The sequence below is a fragment of the Psammomys obesus genome, unplaced genomic scaffold (assembly GCF_907164565.1).
Source record: "Psammomys obesus unplaced genomic scaffold, mPsaObe1.curated_primary_1811, whole genome shotgun sequence".
Lineage (NCBI taxonomy): Eukaryota > Metazoa > Chordata > Mammalia > Rodentia > Muridae > Psammomys > Psammomys obesus.
This window is the reverse complement of record NW_026596057.1, coordinates 24,227,131-24,239,011: the sequence shown is the minus strand read 5'-3', so window position 1 is coordinate 24,239,011 and position 11,881 is coordinate 24,227,131. Positions and strand designations below refer to the sequence as shown.

The following is an 11,881-nucleotide window of genomic DNA, read 5'->3' as shown; positions in this document are numbered from 1 at the left end:
TTATGTCCATAGAAACCCCCAAAAGACACAAAATTAGAAAACATAATATATAAGCAAAAGATATTTAAGTTTAAAAAAATACCTAGAGAAGGTTTTCTGAGACAATAAACCTCCAAAAATATGACTGAGTTCATGCAGTGTTGGCTGTGTACTGCTGGGGAAAGAGCACTGACTTTAACAGTGAAATACTTTTAGAGAAAAAAAATCAACTCTATGAAATACTACAAATTATATTTTGTTTAGACTGATACATTATTTCTCCTTGAATCCATGTGTCTTTCATTTTTGTTTTTCTACAACATAGCTTTTCACTCGGGTGCCTGAAAAGAAATCTGATGGAGATTACCTCCAAAAAGAGAAAAATTTCTGTGAGTATGATTAAACATGAATGTTGATGAGAATTTGCTGAGACATTTTGATGTTGTTGTTAGGAGACTCGTTCCTGAGTTGGCAAGCATTTGCTTGCCAAGATTTTGATGGTTATTTTGCTAGCTATCATGGTCCATTCAATTTGAGTCTGGTACAAGACTGCACCAAGTTCCTAAAGAACTGGATAGACCTTAGCTGTAATTATTTCCAGTGCTTCCATTGGGTTAGACGGACATCAACCTTTCTTCTATCCTTCTCTGATTTGATCCATGCCAATTAACTATGTAATTTCACAATTCTGCCTTTCATGTCATGAATATGTGTGCAAAGCAGATCATTTTTGGTATTTTATTATTTTATGTAAAACCTGTAACTACTAGATTGAAATAACTGTGCTTAAGTCACAGACATTATTTTAGAAATTGAGAAAGCATAGTAGTTAGCCTTTTTATTTCAAAGTCCTTCCTATTTTACTCAAGTTATAACAAGCATGGAAATATGAAGGGATTATATATATATATGTATATATATATAATTAATAATACTTAATAATGTTTTCACATTGAAGGTTGTAAGAAAAATGAAAGACTTCATGGGAATGTATTCATGCTATACAATCTTGAGAGTAGAGTTCAAATTCCAAGGACCCATGTAACAAATCAATCATTCCATAAGCTGGCTCTAGGATAATTAACAGAGGAGTGTTAGGGATTACTGGGCTCTAGCCTAGTTAAGAAAACATAAATCAAGATTGATCTGCAGTTCTCTTTCTTTGTTGGGTCTTTGTGTGGTTTAGGTACCAACTTGACTGTGGCCTCATAGAATGAGGTTGGTAATGTTCCTTCTGTTTCTATTTTGTGGAAAAGTTTCAAGAGTATTGGAGTTAACTCTTCTTTGAAAGTCTGGTAGTATTCTATGCTGAACCTGTCTGGCCCTCGGTTTTTTGAAGAGCAGACTTTTGATGACAACTTTTATTTTCTTAGGGGATATAGGGATTATTTAATGTATTTACCTCATCTTGATTCCGCTTTGGTAAATGGAATCTATCAAGAAAATTATCCATTTCATTTTCATTTTCAAATTTTGTTGAAAAGGCTTTTGAAGTAGGACCTAAAAATTCCTTGGATTTCCTCAGTGCTAATAAGTGGGATCTTATAAAACTAAAAAGCTTATGTAAAGCTAAGGACACTGTCATCAGAACAAATTGACAGCCTACAGACTGTAAAAGATCTTTACCAACCCTTCATCTGACAGAGGGCTAATATCTAAAATATATAAAAAACTGAAGAAGTTAAACAACAACAAACCAAGTAATCTAATAAAAAAATGGGTTTCCTAGTAAAAAGAACAGGGGCTGTCTCTAGCATGAACTCAGTGGTAGGCTTTCTGATCACCTCCCCATAGACAATGCAGCCTTGCCAGGCCACAGAGGAAGAAAACCAGTTCTCATGAGACCTGATAGGCTAGACTCAGAGAGAAGGGGAGGAGGACCTCTCCTATCAGTGGACTAGGGGAGGGCCATAGGGGAAGAACAGGGAAGAAGGGTGCAACTGGGTGGAGATGAGGGAGGGTGCCATGCCTAGGATACAAATTGAATAAACTGTAAGAAATTATAATAAAATATTGGGGTACAGCATAAACAAAATTCTCAACAGAAGAATATCAAATGGCAGAAAAACACTTAAAGAAATGCTTAACATCCTTAGCCATCAGGGAGATGCAAATCAAAACTACCCTGAGATTTTACCTCATACCCATCAGAATGTCTAAGATCAAAAACTCAAGAGATGGTGCATGCTGGAGAAGTTGTGGAGAAGGGGTAACCCTCCTCCATTCCCGGTGGAAATGTAGCCTTGTACAACCACTTCAGAAATCAATCTGGCACTTTTTCAGAAAATTAGCAATAATGCTACCTCAAGATCCAGCTATAAAACTTGTAGGCATATACCCAAAAGATGCCCCACCATTCAATAAAGACATTTACTCAACTGTGTTCATAGAAGTTTTATTTGTAGTAGCCATATTCAGGAAACAACCCAGATGTCCCTCAACAGAGGAATGGATACAGAAATTGTGATACATTTACCCAAAGGAATACTACTCAGGTATTAAAAACAAGGAAACCATGAAATTTGCAGGCAAATAGTTAGAACTAGGAAAGATCATCTTGAGTGAGGTAACCCAAAAGCAGAAAGACATTTATGGTATATATTCATTTACAAGTGACTATTAGCCATATAATACAGGGGAAACAAACTAAAGAATAGTAAGTATAGTCCTAAATAGAAAGTATAGTCCTAAAGAAACTAAACAACAAGGAGTACCCTAGGAAAGATGCTTAATCCTCATTCATAAGGACGAACAGGATAGACACTGGAAGTACGACTACACAAGGAACAGGACAGGTGCCTTCTCCAGAGGACCTCTGAAAAACTCTACCCACCAGAGTATTGAAAGACATACTGAGACTCACAGACAAACTTTGGACAGCGTGCCAGAATCTTTATGGAATAAGAGGGAACTAGAAATACCTTGAAGGGACAGGAACTTCACAAGGAAAACAACAGAGTCAAAACACCTGGGCCCAGGATTTCCTGCAGAAATGGATACTCAGGGACTGTCTCTGACATGAGGAATTTTGATTACCTCCTCATGGGGAACGTAACCTTGTCAGGCCACAGAAGAAAATGATGCAGCCAGGCTTGATGAAACCTGATAGGCTAGGGTCAGAGAGAAAGGGAGGAGGTCCTCCCCTATCAGGGGACTAGGAAAAGGGCATAAGGGGAGAAGAGGTAGAGTGGGTGGGACTAGGAGGAAATGAGGGAGGGAGCAGGGGCAGAGATACAATGTGAATACACTGTAATAAAGAAATGAAGAAATAAAATTTAATAAGAAGAAAACATAAACTCAGAGTCCAGGGAGAGACCAAACCTCAAATTAGTAGGTGGAAAATGAAGATAGGGAGCATATAACATCCACTTATGGCTTGCAGTTCGATGGACAGGCTTGTGCAATCACAAACATGCATGCTTCCATATACATTTATCTTTTTTCTCAGACCAAAACACAACCACACAATAGAAAGAACTGCTTTATTTATTAATCAATTAAAATAGTTTTTCTAGGGAAAAGGTTTGGAAAAGAGGTTATAGACGAATGAAACTATCACGATTAGGGTAATGACCTGCCCTTTATAAATGAAGGTAAAATCTGAAGCTATTGTTACATTTTATAACATAATACATTTCTGACAATTAAGAAATATGTATATTTTATATTCTTCACTTCAGAAAACCTAATATGTTTACTCTATGGACTTGTGAGACCTTTTATAAGGTACCGAATTATTTGTCCTTTTTGGGTTTTGTTTGTTTGTTAGTTTTGTTTTTGTTTTATGTGGGAGAGTGCAGTGAACTTTAATGGTTGTATTTTACAGAGTAGCTCTCCCTAGAGCTCTTCTGGGGGTTCTGAGGCAGAAGATGTGAAGGAGATGCTCAGTGTTTGGGGCTGCTTGGAACATGGATTTCTCAGGAGACTAGGGTCTTTCTCTTGCTCTCCTGTCCTTTCTGGGGTAGATGGTCTAGGGCTCCGTATTCCTTGGAAGCCATGTAGGCCATGAGTTCCACCATCCTTTTGCTGTAGCTGTATTCATTGTCATAACAGAAAGTGAGATCTACAAAGTTTTCATTGAGGACAATTCCAGGCCAAGCATCAAAGGTGGAAGAGTGGAAGTTACTGTTAAAGTAGCAAGAGAGAGAGCCTGGTCCTCAGTGTAGCCCAGGATGCCCTTTAGTGGGCCCTCAGATGCCTGCTTTACCACCTTCTTGATGTCATCACACTTGGCAGCTTTCTCCAGGTAGCATGTCACATCAATGACAGACACTTTGGGGCTAAAAGCATGGAAGGCCATGCCACTGAGCTTCCTGTTCAGCTCTAGAATGAACTTTCCCACAGCCTCGGCAGCACCATGGATGCCAGGGTGGTGGTCTGGGCAGCCCCGGAGCCATCATGCCACAGATTTCCAGAGGGACCATCCACAGGCTTCTGGGTGGTAGTGATGGCATGGACTGTGGTCAGGAGTCCTTCCACAATGCCAAAGTTGTCATGGATGGCCTAGGCCAGAGGTTCTAAGTGTTAGTGGTACAGGAAGCGTTGCTCACAATCTTGAGTACTTGTCATACTTCCAGTGGTTAACACCTATGAAGACCTCTGCAGAAGGAATGAAGGGGCCTCTGCCTTAGACTTCACAACATACTCAGCAACAGCATCACCACATTAGATGTGGATGATCTCTTGCTCCTGGAATATGAGGAGGGACTTCCTGTTGACAACAAGCTTCCCAGTCTCAGCCTTGACTGTGCAGTTGAACTTGCCATGGATAGAGTCATACTGGAATAGGTAGACCATATGGTTGAGATCGATGAAGGGTTCATTGATGGCAACACTCCCCACTTTGCCAGATAAACAAGAAGCTCTGGCAATCAGGAGCCCAAGGCCAAATCCAGTCACTCATCATTATGTAAAAGGACAAGGCTGGCACTCCGTGTGAAGTGGCTGTGTCTGGAACAGGGAAGAGCAGGGAGCCTGTCTTCTGTTTTTATAAGAGTGTAATAATCTTAGCTACTCATAGATATTACTGTTTTATGTAACATACATATTAATTAGTTAGGTGGAAACAATTCCCTTACATGCTACAAACTGTTTTCAGTGACTGCAGCAGTAATGCTTAATTATTAATTTTTCCATGTTACTGTTGCCAACATGTTATTTTAATTTCACCTCATAACTTCTTAGGCTTATTGATCTATCTTTTTGTTGAATTTATCATTTTTCATAACTTGATTTTCTTACTACCATCTAGGAATCTACATATTTTTAAATTTTATTTATTTATTTATCTATTTATTTATTTTTTATTACAAGTTATTCACTTTGTATCCCTGCTGCAGCCCCCTCCCTTCTCTCCTCCCAGTCTCACCCATTCTCCCTCTTCTCTCCCTATATATGTCCTTTCCCTAGTTCTCTGATAGGGGTGGCTCTCCTCCTCTTCTATCTGACCCTAGCCTACCAGGTTTCATCAAGGCTGGCTGCACCATCTTCCTCTGTAGCCTGGCAAGGCTGCACCCCCCAGGGGGACGTGATCAAAGAGCCTGTCACTAAGTTCATATCAGAGACAACCCCTGTATTCCTTACTAGAGAACCCACTTGGAAACTGAGCAGCCTATAGGCTTCCTTTGAACAGGGGGTATAGGTCATTAGGTCATCTCCATGCACTGTCCTTGGTTGGAGAAACGGTGTCTGCAGATCCCCCTGGTGCAGGTATTTTGGCTCTGTTGCTCTCCTTGTGGAGTTCCTGTCCCCTCCAGTTCTTTCCATCTCCCTCATAAGGATGAGGAATGGATACAGAAAGTATGGTACATTTAAACAATGGAATACTACTCAACAATTAAAAAATGGAATCTACATGTTTAATTTTGTGGTTGACCTATGTTTTATTTCTATGTTTCCTTTGCAGTAAAATTTTCCAACAAAGCTATGGTTGAAAACGTATCTAATTAAGTAAGAAGAATCATGTATGTTTTGCTTTCATCTTCCTAACACATTGATTATTTTCTTTGATCCCCAACTTGTAATTTGAAGTTTATATGAAAACTGAAACTGTCCATTGATCTTTATAATATTGTTGTGGAAATACACCATCCCTGATTCACTGAAAAGAGTTTATTTGCCTTATATAATACATATATTATACAACAATGAATGTAGGTTTACAGACATAAGAAATATAGAAATGTCTGATAGAATCTCTATTTTTTTATGTTGATACAGTTACCAAGGCATGCAGTCTTCCAGGTTTTCCACCATTCTGTTTGGAATAGAATTCTGAGCTGTACCTAAGCCAAGGGAAATTGCTGTAAATAAAACAAAGCAGAAAGTTTAGGTGGTCCAGGCAAGTAAAAATACTGTTCTTGGGCTCTTGTTTTTTTTTTTTTTTTTTTTAACGGCCACAATAGTTTATTTACAATTGAACTCTTTATAAGATATTTACAAGACAGCCAACTTTACACATCAGAAATGGTATCAAAAATATGAATTACAGCACAGACAACGATATGAAATAGGAAAAAAAAAAACAAAGCTGAGGTGGAGAGAAAAAGCAATTTCTCTTTTAATTTATTAACGCTAGCTTAAACTTTGTTAAAGAAATAAGGAACCTTTTTAGGAGAACTGCAGGGCCTCTCTTTTTGTTGAAGACTGAATTTCACAGTGCTGTATCCCACGTAGGGAGAAATAAGATTCATATCCCCACTTCTGAACACACTGTAATTTCACTCTTGGAGCTTTGCTTCAACCTTCTCAACAAACCTCAACAGACCCAAAGCAAAGGAAATCCGGGAGAGGACATAAGGAAACATTAGGTCCTCAGGGAAACGACAACCAAAGCAATAGAATCCACTAAGTCCTGCCAGATAGCACCTCATGGATTCCTCTCAGTCTAGCAAAAACAGGATCTGAGGTCTCCTCTGTGTAGGACAGAGACCTAGAGGCTAAGTCTGCTAACCCATACCCAAGTTAGGAATCTGACAAATCATGGTTATCAAGAAGAAACTTGGAGGGACCGAGAAACAAAGTAGAGAGACAACTGAGTGAGGTTATTTTGGGAGGAGCACGTTGCAAAGAAACATGACACAGGTGAGAGGAGGGGCACTAACCAGCTTGCCACAGTAAAAAATAAAAAACAAAAATCTGGCCCAATTTTTCTAGATCTATCATCATCCTTACGGTGTGAGATGAAAGCCCCTAATGGAATAAATCCTCGTCTCTACATCCTTGCTGCAGTGACTTTACAGCTTCCGTTACAGAGAGACCATGCTCCTAAGAAGATGGAGTTACAAGTGGAAACCCAGAGCCACACACAAAAGAGAATTAAAAGCAGCAAGATCATCCAAGAATACTACATGTACTGCTGGAATAATTCCTTTCAAAGTCAAACCCAGGGAGCACAGATAACATCTCAAAAAAGCTTTAGCAGTGGGAGGCCCTGAGGAACTTTCCTTCTCTCCCCACAATGGTAACCCCATTCTCTCATGCTCAGTGGATGGGCCAGACACACACTCTACATACCTTGGCTTCTCCTCTAAAAGTGCTAATAATCTGGGGACATATTCTCTTCAAGGATAAAGCCCCTACCTCCTAGGAGATTAGACCCCCTACTTGTTTTTATACAATAGTACTGAAGATTAATGAAAGGCAATTCCGATATAGAAGACCGAAGGCCTCAGCTCTATTTTCCTTCCAGATAGTTAACAGGGATCTTTCACTGAGACCTAAATGGCATGGAAGTGCTGTTCTGATTTGTTTTCTTTTTTCTTTTCTATTTTTTTTGGGGGGGTAACAAAACAAGGGCAAGAGATGGGAACCAAGATGGTACATGTGTAAACCTATTTCACTAAACAAATAAATTTCATTAGGTACAACTGTTTCAATATGTAGATATCTGCCGGCCAGAGGAAACGCATCCTTCCATACCCTCCCCCCGGCCCAAATTTCTACCTCACCATCAAAGCTTGGCTAATAGGATGAAGCCCCACTACGGAATACTTGGAAAGTGAGACAGCACAAGGACATCTCTACAGATGCTGGCATGCCATCCCCAAATGACAACTGCGTCGGTTCAGCACTGCAACTGGCTGGAAACTTACACCCCAATCTCTTTTTCTAAACATTTTCTTCTGGGGGGGGTTGGGAAGGAAGTTCAATTACCTATCAGCTAAGAAAGTGACCAGCCACCAGTCTCTTCCCACATGCTGTTATCACAGAATAGTTTTAAGAGAACTAACTTTCTGACAAACTATCCAGTTTCTTCCTCTATGAGGATGACTTCCTTGCTTCATCACTTCATTTTATTCCTCCTTGGGCCCCAAAGCACATGGTAAGGTCTTTTTGTTTTATTTTAGTGTAAAATCCACTACACCCACACTATTGAGAAGGTGCTCAAGGGAAGCGCAGGGTCAGGGCAGGCACAGCTTCTGCAGCCAGGGGTTGCTCCATCTTTGACTTGGCTAATGAAGAACACTTTACCCTTTTAACATAGGCAAGTAAAAAGTGACTCCTAAAATTCCCAAATCTACCATCCTACAGGATGAGCTCAAGAGCTCATTTCCCCAGAAAGGGAAAAGAAGTGCCAAATAACTCCATAGTTTACACTCATGGGCTCTTGTTTAGAACCAGCTCTAAAGACCTTGACCATTTAAATTGATGATCAGAAAAGTAGTCTAAGTAGAAATACCTTAAGTTGTTTTCTGTGATTAAATATAAAATATTATATATGGAACATAATTTATTTTTTTGTTTCTTGTTTATTTGAAAATGTCCATGTCATTTTTATATTAGATCATAGTCATTAATCTACATGGACATAGATTTGATTTTGCATAATTGTGTTTTTACTACTAGATTTTTGGGAAAAAAAGTAATCACTGAGGTAGAGAAATCCTAAAAGACGAATTAAATTGGTTTTTATTGGACTTGTAGCAGTTGGAGTTGGGGTGTCTCTGATGCATTTGCCTGCATCTGAGACCTTTTTCCTCCAACTGTGTTGCCTCATCCAGCCTTAATAAAAGGGTTTATGCCTAGACTTATTGCACCTTGCTATCCTGTGTTCAATTGACATCTGGGAGGCCTAGTCTTTTTGGAACAGAAACAGAATCTTGGGAGAAGGAAGGTGAGAGGGGGTTCTGGGAAGCAGGAAGGATGGGAGGCTTTAGTCAGGATGTACTATACAAAAGAGTAAAGAAAAAAGTTGTAAAATAAAATGTTTAATTTTCTTATTTACCTTACTAAGTAGACATCATGCATAAAACAATGTTAAAGAATCTCCTTGACATGTATTGTAGTCTCTATCATTTGTCAGATACCTTGCTCACATTTTGGTAGTTTCATGGGGTTAATTTTGATTTCTATGTTTTATACCAGGTGAAGAAAAATTTGACAAAGAGAATGGGTAGAATTTCACTGTGAAACATTGTCTAAGCATATAAAACATCAACATACTTCAGAATTTGAGTTGTTAGAAACAGTCTCATCATGAATCTGAGGCTGGCCTTTTACTGAAAAGACCAGTCTACCACTGTCTCCAAATACCACAGAACGGTACTGTGGTCTCATTTCTATAAACAAAAACATCTGCTATGTAGATAATTCCCACTATGACCAGGCTTCCACAAAACTGTGATATTTTAGAAGGCCCAAATAACTGGTTTTATTTCCTATGCATGTCACTGAGGACATGTGATACAAACACATCCCTACATTTATCCTAGAGTGCTAGAAATCCCCAACCCTGTAGTAGAAGTGGTGTGGTACTCTAACCACAAGTTCAAGCTTCCTGAAAAAGTATGGACTACAGCACTTTGACCAACAAGGCAACATCCACCCTTCCTTGCCCTTTCCACTTATAGCAGTGTCAGAAGATCCAGCCAAATAAATGATTGAATAAGATCTATGACTCACAGCATAATGACTCACATTTTTTATTTTACATTAAAATGAATTTTCAGACCATAACCAGGAAGTTTTGAGTGGGAAGAAGAGATTGACAATAAGTACAACATCAAACTGCTAGAATAATCAGGAAAGATGTTAGAACCATCAGATAAATATTTTAAGCAGTCATCCTAAAAATGTTTCAAAAAGCATTTGCAAATAAGTTTGCAACAAATGAACAAAGTCTTAGGAAATAATCTCAGCCAAGTAAGAGAAAATGGAATTTTAAGGCAATAAGGATGACTATGCAAAATAAAACGAGGAACAAAGCTAAGCAGATGGGATTGATAGAGCAAAAGTCAGTACAGAGTTGTGGATTAGAAAACCTAGAAACAGAAGTAGAAATTACAAGATCAGAGAACTCTTGATTGGAGCAGGGAATTGGGACCTGAAAAAGTATGAAGAGAAATTATATTGAAAATATACAAATTCGCTAAATAATAGACAAAATATAGAGATATATTTGAGATATATATCAAATACATTTAGAGATATATTTGAATTGCAAATATTGTGAATTTATGGATTTATGTACGACAAAGCAACACCCAAGAAGTTGGTCACTGGTTCAGAGTACATACTTCCCATTCAGAGAACTAAGTTTATTTTCCACCATCTGTTACTCCAGTTTGGGGGGAATTGATGTTTGCTCTGGGGTTAAGATATACTAGTAAGTACATAGCATTACACACACACACACACACAAATTAAAATTAATAAAAAATAAAAATGATTTTTTAAATAAAATCTGAAAAGACAATATGTCTAAGAGCAGAGTTGATAATTTAAAATATCCTGTGTATATTAATGTAATGTACTGTATTAGTCTGAAATTGATGTAAAGGAATATATACCTAGAAGTTTTCATTATAAAGTAATGCTAAATATTTTAAAAAGAGCTATCCTCGGTTTTGTATGATCCAGGAAATAAATGGAAACATTTCTTTCAATTGAGATCATAATGTTATCAATTATATACAATAATCAGATAAATTATCAAATAGATTTCAGAGATACACACAAACACATACAGTCTCACAGAAACTTACACACACATACACAGACACACTTTGGGGCACCTAGACTGTTATACTGGGAAAACCAGCATGAAGCTAGAGTGAGATCAAGATCCAGCTATACCACTCCTAGGCATATATCCAAAATATGCTCAAGTATACAACAAGGACATTTGTTCAACCATGTTTGTAGCTGCTTTACTTGTAATAGACAGAACCTGGAAACAATCCAGATGCCCCTCAAAGAAAGAATGGATACAGAAATTGTGGTACATTTTCACAATGGAATACTACTCAGCAATTAAAAACAAGGAAATCATGAAATTTGCAGGCAAATGGTGGGATCTGGAAAAGATCATCCTGAGTGAGGTATCCCAGAAGCAGAAAGATACGCACAGTACATACACACTTATAATTGGATATAGGACCTAATATCCTAAGATAGGATAAACATACAAAATCTGTACACCTAAAGAGCTAAATAAGAAGGAGACTCGGGGTAATAAGATCAATCCTTATTTAGAAAGACAAATGGGATGGACATTGGAAATAAGAGAAAATGAGAAGCAGGATAGGAGCCTACCATAGAGGGTCTCTGAAAGACTTTACCTAGCAGTGTATCAAAGCAGATGCTGAGAATCATAATCAAACCTTGGGCAGAGTGCAGGGAATCATGAAAGAAAGGGGAGTTAGTAAGATCTGGAGAGATCAGAAGCTCCACAAGGACCAAATATATCTGGGCACAGAGGTCTTTTCTGAGACTGATTCTCCAACCAAGGACCATGCATGGATATAACCTAAAACCCCTGCTTGGTTGTAGCTCATGGCAGCTCAGTATCCAAGTGTGTACCCTAGTAAGGGGAACAGTGACTGTCTCTGACATGAACTCAGTGGCTGGCTCTTTGACCTTGCCTACCCCAAGGGAGGAGCAGCCTTGCCAGGCCACAGAG

At 38.6% G+C, this 11,881-nt stretch overlaps 1 pseudogene; it reads right to left on the bottom strand.

The window, feature by feature from the left end:
- Nucleotides 1-3,896: 3,896 nt before the first annotated feature.
- Nucleotides 3,897-9,537, bottom strand: LOC129689283 (glyceraldehyde-3-phosphate dehydrogenase-like; annotated as a pseudogene).
- Between the last annotated feature and the right edge of the window lie 2,344 nt (nucleotides 9,538-11,881).